Below are 8,405 nucleotides of genomic sequence, written 5' to 3' on the forward strand. Positions count from 1 at the left end.
CAGCTGCTGGGTAATGAGCTTGTTTTGGGCCAACAGAGCATCTACATTGTTTAGCTCCATTACTCCTCTTATGTTCCCTCTTTCGGAAGCATAGAAGTAGTCGTTCTCTGCTACTGTTTCAATAACATCTATGGCTTCCTCAATAGTCTTCTTCTTGTTCAAAGATCCTCTGGATGAATGGTCTACGGCCTTCTTTGACTCATAAGAGAGCCCTTCATAGAAAATATGTAGCTGCACCTATTCGTTGAACATATCTGGTGGGCACCTCCTTGTTAAGTCTTTAAACCTCTCCCATGCTTCATATAGAGTCTCACCATCTTGTTGCCTGAAAGTTTGGACCTCAGCTCTCAGCCTATTGATTCGTTGAGGGGGGTAAAATCTTGCTAAGAATTTGTTCACCACATCCTCCCAAGTTGTCAAGCTTTCCCTTGGGAAAGATTCCAGCCACTTAGCTGCTTTGTCCCTGAGTGAGAATGGAAATAAGAGTAGTCTATAGGCGTCAAGATGAACACCATTAGACTTCACTGTGTCACATATTCTCAGGAAGGTGGTTAAATGTTGATTGGGGTCTTCTTGAACACCTCCTCCAAACGAATAGTTGTTCGGGAACAAGGGTGATAAGCTGTGGTTTAAGTTCAAAGTTGTTGGCATGGATTGTTGGCTTTTGGATGCTACTTCAACAATTGCCTGGGTTTAGATTGATGTAAGAGCCCAAAACTCTTCTATCCTCACCAGCATGATTTGCTCTACCTCCTCCCCCATGGTTGTGATCCTCTTCTTCATGATGGTTTTCCATGTTGTCTACCATGTTTGGTACAAAGAATTCCTCCTCTTCCTCAGCACCAACCACTTTCTTTCCTCTTGCCTCCCTCTTTAATCTAAGGAAGTTCCTCTCAGGTTCAGAATCAAAGGAAGTTGAAGCCCCGCTTCTTCTCCCTGTCATACAACCATCAAGTGCAAGCAAGAAAAGATAGGTGCAAAAAGTATTTTTGTCAGAATTACTGTTAGTTGTGGGTGATGCAATATATCAAACAGTTAGTGGGTTAGCAAACAGAATTGAAAATAACAAAGAAAAACAAAAGAGTAGAGGGGGAAGGGAAGAAGTTTAACTAAAACAGAAAGTAAATCACTCAAACAGAAAATGAAATTCACAAAATAAAAATGCTCAATCTAGTGATCATCCAATTTAATCATTGTTGATGCACAATCAATCCCCGGCAACGGCGCCATAAACTTGATGCGGGTGGAAACTGTCTCTCAACAAATTTCCTTCGGCAAGTGTACCGAATTTGTCGTCAAGTAAAAACTCACAATAGAGTGAGGTCGAATCCCACAGGGATTGATTGATCAAACAACTTTAATTAGAAGAATGTTCTAGTTGAGCGAATCCAGAATTTGGGTTGAGAGTTGCAGAAAATAAAATGGCAGGAATGTAAATAACAGAAAAGTAAATGCTAGAATTAAAGGACTGGAAGTAAATGACTGAAAGTAAATTGCAGAATTGTAAATGGGAATGGGGGATTTGCTCATAAAAGTAAATGGCAGAAATTAAAGAGAATGGGTAAGATCAGAGATGGGGAGTTCATTGGGCTTAGGAGATATTGCAACCCTCCGGATCAAGTTCATTTTCATCTCTTCCTCAATCAATGCACTCATTGATCTCCTTGGCAATCTTAATTGATTGAATTACAAATTCAATCTCTCAAATCTTGATCAATAGCCAATTCCTTGGTCAATTGCTCATGAGAAGAGATGAAGTATGGTCACTGATTATACCACATGCATTTCCCAAATCAAGTATTGAGAGGGTTATAGTCACATACCCATTCAAACCCAATTTGGTCCAGCATGAGAAAGCATTTCTAGCTTGATCTCTTCATTCCTCTTTCAAGGTTCAAAAGAGATCCAAGTTTGAATAACTTCTTTTCCAAGATAACTACCCAATTGGATGAAGATCGAAAGCTTTCAAGTAAAATCAAGAGAAAAGATAGAAGAAGAATAATGAAAATTAGTATTGATCCATCAAATTACAACAGAGCTCTCTAACCCAATGAAAGGGGTTTAGTTGTTCATATCTGAGAAGATTCCCAAACCTACTGATAGCTTCCCAAGTGACACAGAGAAAAATCCGAGAGGTGAAGCAAAGAAAGTCAGATGGGAAGATTGCAAGATGGTTACTATAAGTGACAAGGAGACTGAGGAAGAGCCGAATAAACCATCAGAACAACCTGAAGATACATCAGCAGGAAAGCAGGAAGAGAATCATCAAGAAACCACAATTACACAGAAGGAGCTACTGAGACTCTATGCACCCTTTCCCCAGTTACTCAATGGTGGTGTAGAGAAGAGAATATACTCAAGGTTTCTTGACATATTTGCATCTCTCCATGTAAACATACCATTCATCAAGGCCCTCCAACAAATGCCCTCATACATTAAATACATGAAGGAGCTGCTGACCAGGAAAAGCTCACTCAAGGGAGGATAAACCATAGTGATGAATAAGGAGTGCAGTGCTCTCATTCAACCAGAGCTGCCTACAAAAAGAAAAGACCCAGGGAGTTTTCACATCCCCTGTGCCATAGGAGAAACAATGTTTGATAAATGACTCTGTGATCTAGGAGCAAGCATCAACTTAATGCCTTTATCCCTTATGAAGAGGCTGCAAATCAATGAGCTGATGCCCACAGACGTAGTCATCAGGCTGGCGGACAAAACTCAAAAATAAGCAATAGGAGTGGTTAAAAATGTGCTGGTGAAGGTTGGGAACTACTTCCTTCCCACAGACTTTGTCATACTGGAAATGGAAGAAAGTTATCTTCACCCAATCATATTGGGAAGACCATTCTTAGCTACAGCCAGAGTGCTTATAGATGTGGAGCGAGGAGAGCTAATACTGAGGGTACATAACGAACAACTCACATTCAATGTCTTCAAACCCTCACAAGAAGCAAGTCAAGAAGGCAAGAAACTAAGGACAGAGCATGACAGAGCAATGGTGGGAGAAACAACCATTGAGGCACAAGTTGTACACTCAGGAATTCCATTGGGTGATGAATGAAATAATCAGCAGCTGTCACAGCTAAAAGAAACTCAAGTGGAGCCAAAACCACCAGAATCATATGGGACCAGCAACAAAATCCCCGTAGGAAAAGAGACCACAAAGAGCAGGATAACAGCAAAAGAAAAAAAGAAGAAGATACCAAGGAGATGGAGGAACAAAAAGATCCCTACAGAAGATTTCTCTCCAGCGGATAAAGTGATCTCAGCTTACTTCCTAGATATCCCACCTCATCTCTCCACCATCCCATCTCAGTTACCTAAGGTTTTCACCATCAACAAAGTTCTCTCCCTAGAACATGTAGAGATCATTGATGAAGCCAATGGATATAGGTTTACTGCAAGAGGGGAAGATTTGAAGCATTACCAACCACCCTGACAAAGGAAGAACGTCAAGCTAATGACGCTAAAGAAGTGCTTCATGGGAGGCAACCCATATTTTACATGCTTTTAAAGTAGTTAATAAAGTAAGGTTCATCGATAACAAATCAACTTTGACATATCCTTGAATAAATCCTTTTATGCAACATATAGTGAAGAACAAGTTTGGTGTTCAAGGCACACTAAGAGGACATGAATGCAACTCATAGCATGTCACTCTTAGCACCTTGAACAAATCATCTTACACCACATTGCCACAAACTAAGTTTGGTGTCACCAAGGTTGCATACATGGAAATTTAATTAGTCAGTTGGTTTGCATTTGTGAATAGCACTTAGTAGTTAACAACAAAAATTTTAAAAAGTAGTTACTCTTTCTTGTCTTTTAAATTTTGCCGTCACTTCCCACAATTTTATTTTTTCTTTTATTTTGTAGGAGGATTGATAGGACAATTGAAGGATTCGCCTACCACAAAAGGAGAGGACTGTACACATGTCTCCAAGGGAATTGCATTGGGAATTGTTGCCATGCAACATTGGAAGAAGAACAAGCTTGGAAACTGAACCAACACCATCATAGAGTTGATGATCGTTGTGCTCATCCCATTCTAAACCCCATCCGTCCATCACACAACCACCCCATCAATCAACACCTTTCATTCACCCATCACTTTCCTATATAAGTGATTCCTAGTCCGTACACCCTTCACATTCCAATTCCCATTCTTTATACTTCACACCTTCGGAACCCAAGTCCTTTCATCTCACCCTATCCAAACCCAACTGAATTCCAGCATTTATCCACAACCCCTCAATACTTTCACACATCAACTCTTACTCATGGCAGCATCGAGCTCCAAGAGGCAAAAGAGAAAGGAACCGGTTGAGGGCAGCCATTTTGATGAAAGGAAATTCAAAACTGCATTCCATGAACTTGAATTTGAATGGATAAAGCTCAAGAAGATATTGCCTGAGTTAACATTCCAGTTCATTGAGGATGAATGCCCACATATTCGAGAGAAGATCGACCAAAGGGGTTGGCAAAGGCTCACGAACCCAGAAGCAAAGATAAATGCAAACCTCATCAAAGAATTCTATGCAAATGTGGTCAGAAAAGACAAAACTAAGGCCCCCACCTTCAAAAGTTATGTGAGAGGAACAGAAGTGGACTTCAGCCCCAATGCCATAATGAGGGTTCTTCAGCTGAAATTGCCACATTTTGATGAGCCCAGTTATCACGTAAGAATAAGTAATGGCCCCGACAATGATGAACTTGAAGAAATTGTGAATGATATATGTGTTATAGGATCTGACTAGGAAAGGTATTTGGATAAAAGACCTTGGTTCATCAGGAGAGGAGACCTCATCCCGGAAGCCAAGGGATGGTTTGAGCTTGTGAGGAGATCTATCCTCCCAACTGCAAATAATTCAGAGGTTAACACTACTCGAGCTACTATGGTACATTGCTTAATAAAGGGTGGAGGCATTAATGTGCATGAGATTATAGCTGAGGGGATTCAAGAGTCATCCGAGAAGAATGATCCAGGTGCTAGACTTTGGTACCCCAGCACCATCCTTAGATTGTGCACAAAAGCCAAGGTAGTTTTCGAGGATAGCAATCCAAGTTGGGTGAACCCTAGAAGGTCGGTCACGCTACAGTGAATAACTTATGTGGCACCCGCCCAACAACAATAAAGACCTCAAATAGGGAAAAGAGCAGCACAAGAGGGGCCTCCCCGAGAAGAATCTCATCAAGAAGAATATCAGCAAGAAGAGTACTATGATCCAACCAACATCAACTTGAATCATATTCACGGAGCCATTGAGGACCTAGCAAGGAGTTATATGAAGGGGCAGGAGCAACAACTACACGTTCAATCCCAAAGGATGGATCGTCAAGAAGAACTCCTTTCTAATTGGATGAATCAATAAGGGGAGTGGCAGAAACAGCAAATGGAACATTATTCCCATTTCACTCAAGCCATCAATCAAGTGACTAAAAGGCAAGAGCGTCAAGATAAAGGCCTTCAAGAACTCAACCAATGCCAGCTAGCTCAGACGAAGGCATTCAATGAGTTCAGTGTACTTAATGAAGGACGGCAACTACATAGGGAGGAGTTCAACATAAACACTCAAGCCAAGTTGAACTATATGTCTAGTCATATGCATAATCTACACTCTGTAATCCCTAAGTATGATGAGGACCAAAAATATCTCACAGAACAAGAGGAAAGGAAGGTGAAACAGCAGAAGGAAACATTGAACCTCCTTTGTTCGTCAATGAACTAAGTGATCTGGATCAACTGACATTGCCTCAGAAGAGACAGGATCCTGGAAAGTTCATAATACCTTGTACTATAGGCACCATGATTTTTAAGGCTCTGTGTGACCTTGGTTCAGGGATAAACCTCATGCCCGTCTCTGTAATAGAGAAACTGGGAATCTATGGGGTACAAGCTACTAAAATCTCATTAGAAATGGCAAACAATTCAAGAAAACAGGCTTATGGACAAGTAGAGGACGTGTTAGTAAAGGTTGAAGGCCTTTACATCCCTGCTGATTTCATAGTCCTGGATACTGGAAAGGAAGAGGATGAATCCATCATCCTAGGAAGATCTTTCCTAGCCACAGCAAGAGCTGTGATTGATGTGGACAGGGGAGAATTAATCCTTCAATTGAATGAGGACAACCTTGTGTTTACAACTCAAGGATCTCTCTCTGTATCCATGGAGAGGAAGCATAAAAAGCTTCTCTCAAAGCAGAGTCAAACAAAGCCCCCACAGTCAAACTCTAAGTTTAGTATTGGGAGGCCACAACCAAACTCTAAGTTTGGTGTTGAACTCCCATATCCAAACTCTAAGTTTGGTGTTGGAGAGTCTCAACAAAGCTCTGAACATCTGTGAGGCTCCATGAGAGCCCACTGTCAAGCTATTGACATTAAAGAAGCGCTTGTTGGGAGGCAACCCAATTTCTATTTATCTAACTCTATTTTTTTCTTAGTTATATGTCTTTGTAGGTCCATGATCATGTGGAGTAACAAAATAAATAAAAAAATTGAAAACGTAATCAAAAACAGCAGAAGAAAAATCACACCCTGGAGGAAGCACCTGTCTGGCGTTCAACGCCAGAACAGAGCATGGTTCTGGCGCTGAATGCCCAAAATGGGCAGCATCCTGGCGCTGAACGCCCAGAACAAGCATGGTTCTGGTGTTCAACGCCAGAAATAGCAAGTAAATGGGCGTTGAACGCCCAAAATGTGCACCAACCTGGCGCTGAACGCCTAGAGTTATGTGCAAGGGCATTTTTGCATGCCTAAATTGGTGCAGGGATGTAAATGCCTTGACACCTCAAAGATCTGTGGACCCCACAGGATCATCTCAGGATCTGTGGTCCCCACAGGATCCCCACCTACCTCCACTCACATCTTCTCACCCCTCTTTCACAAAATCCCATAAACACTCTTCCCCAAAAACCCTTCACCAATCACCTCAATCTCTCTTCCCCATCACCTCTTCACCACTCACATCCATCTACTCTTCCCCATAAACCTACCTCATAAACTCCACCTACCTTCAAAATTCAAAACCAATTTCCCACCCAAACCCACCCTAAATGGCCGAACCTTAACCCCCCTCCCTCCCCTATATATAGCCCTCCATTCTTCCTCATTTTCACACAACACAACCCTCTCCTCTCTACTTAGCCGAAACACACTTCACCCCTCTTCTCCATATTTTCTTCTTCTTCTTCCTCTATTCTTTCTTTTATTGCTCGAGGGCGAGCAATATTCTAAGTTTGGTGTGGTAAAAGCATAAGCTTTTTGTTTTTCCATTACCATTGATGGCACCTAAGACCGGAGAATCCTCTAGAAAGGGGAAAGGGAAGATAAAAGCTTTCACCTCCGAGTCATGGGAGATGGAAAGGTTCATCTGCAAAGCCCATCAAGACCACTTCTATGATGTTATAGCCAAGAAGAAGGTGATCCCCGAGGTCCCTTTCAAACTCAAAAGAAATGAGTATCCGGAGATCCGACATGAAATTCAAAGAAGAGGTTGGGAAGTTCTAACAAATCCCATCCAACAAGTCGGCATCCTAATGGTTCAAGAGTTCTATGCCAATGCATGGATCACCAAGAACCATGATCAAAGTAAGAACCCGGATCCAAAGAACTACGTTACAATGGTTCGGGGGAAATACTTAGATTTTAGTCCGGAGAATGTGAGGTTGGCGTTTAACTTGCCCATGATGCAAGGAGATGAACGCCCCTACACTAGAAGGGTCAACTTTAATCAAAGGTTGGACCAAGCCCTTATGGACATATGTGTGGAAGGAACTCAATAGAAGATTGACTCTAAGGCAAGCCGGTTCAACTAAGAAGATTGGACCTCAAGCCTGTGGCTAGAGGATGGTTGGAGTTCATTCAATGCTTAATCTTTCCCACTAGCAACCGATCTGAAGTTACTGTGGATCGGGCCATCATGATTCATAGCATCATGATTGGAGAGGAAATAGAAGTTCATGAGGTCATCTCTAATGAACTCTACAAAATAGCCGAAAAGTCATCCCCCATGGCAAGGCTAGCTTTTCCTCATCTTATCTGCCATCTATGTTACTCAGCTGGAGCTTTCATAGAAGGAGACATTCCTATTAAGGAAGAGAAGCCCATCACTAAGAAAAAGATGGAGCAAGCAAGAGAGCCCATTCATGGAGCTCAAGAGGCGCAAGAAGCTCATCACCATGAGATCCCGGAGATGCCTCAAATGCAATTTCCTCCACAAAACTATTGGGAGCAAATCAACATCTCCCTAGGAGAATTAAGTGCCAACATGGGACAATTAAGGGTGGAACATCAAGAGCACTCCATCATGCTCCATGAAATAAGAGAAAATCAAAAAGCAATGAGGGAGGAGCAACAAAGACAAGGAAAAGACATAGAAGAGCTCAAGGACATCATTGGTTCCTCAA

The 8,405-nt window shown here is 41.9% G+C and overlaps 1 non-coding gene across 1 annotated transcript; it reads left to right on the top strand.

Annotated features, from left to right (window-relative positions):
• Positions 1–247: 247 nt before the first annotated feature.
• LOC148567522 (small nucleolar RNA R71) lies at positions 248–354 on the top strand. The gene has a single exon (XR_015881675.1). It is a non-coding gene; the product is annotated as a small nucleolar RNA R71 (small nucleolar RNA).
• Positions 355–8,405: the final 8,051 nt, after the last annotated feature.

This window comes from Arachis ipaensis, chromosome B4 (assembly GCF_059453495.1).
Source record: "Arachis ipaensis isolate K30076 ecotype BB chromosome B4, ASM5945349v1, whole genome shotgun sequence".
NCBI classification, from domain to species: Eukaryota; Viridiplantae; Streptophyta; class Magnoliopsida; order Fabales; family Fabaceae; genus Arachis; species Arachis ipaensis.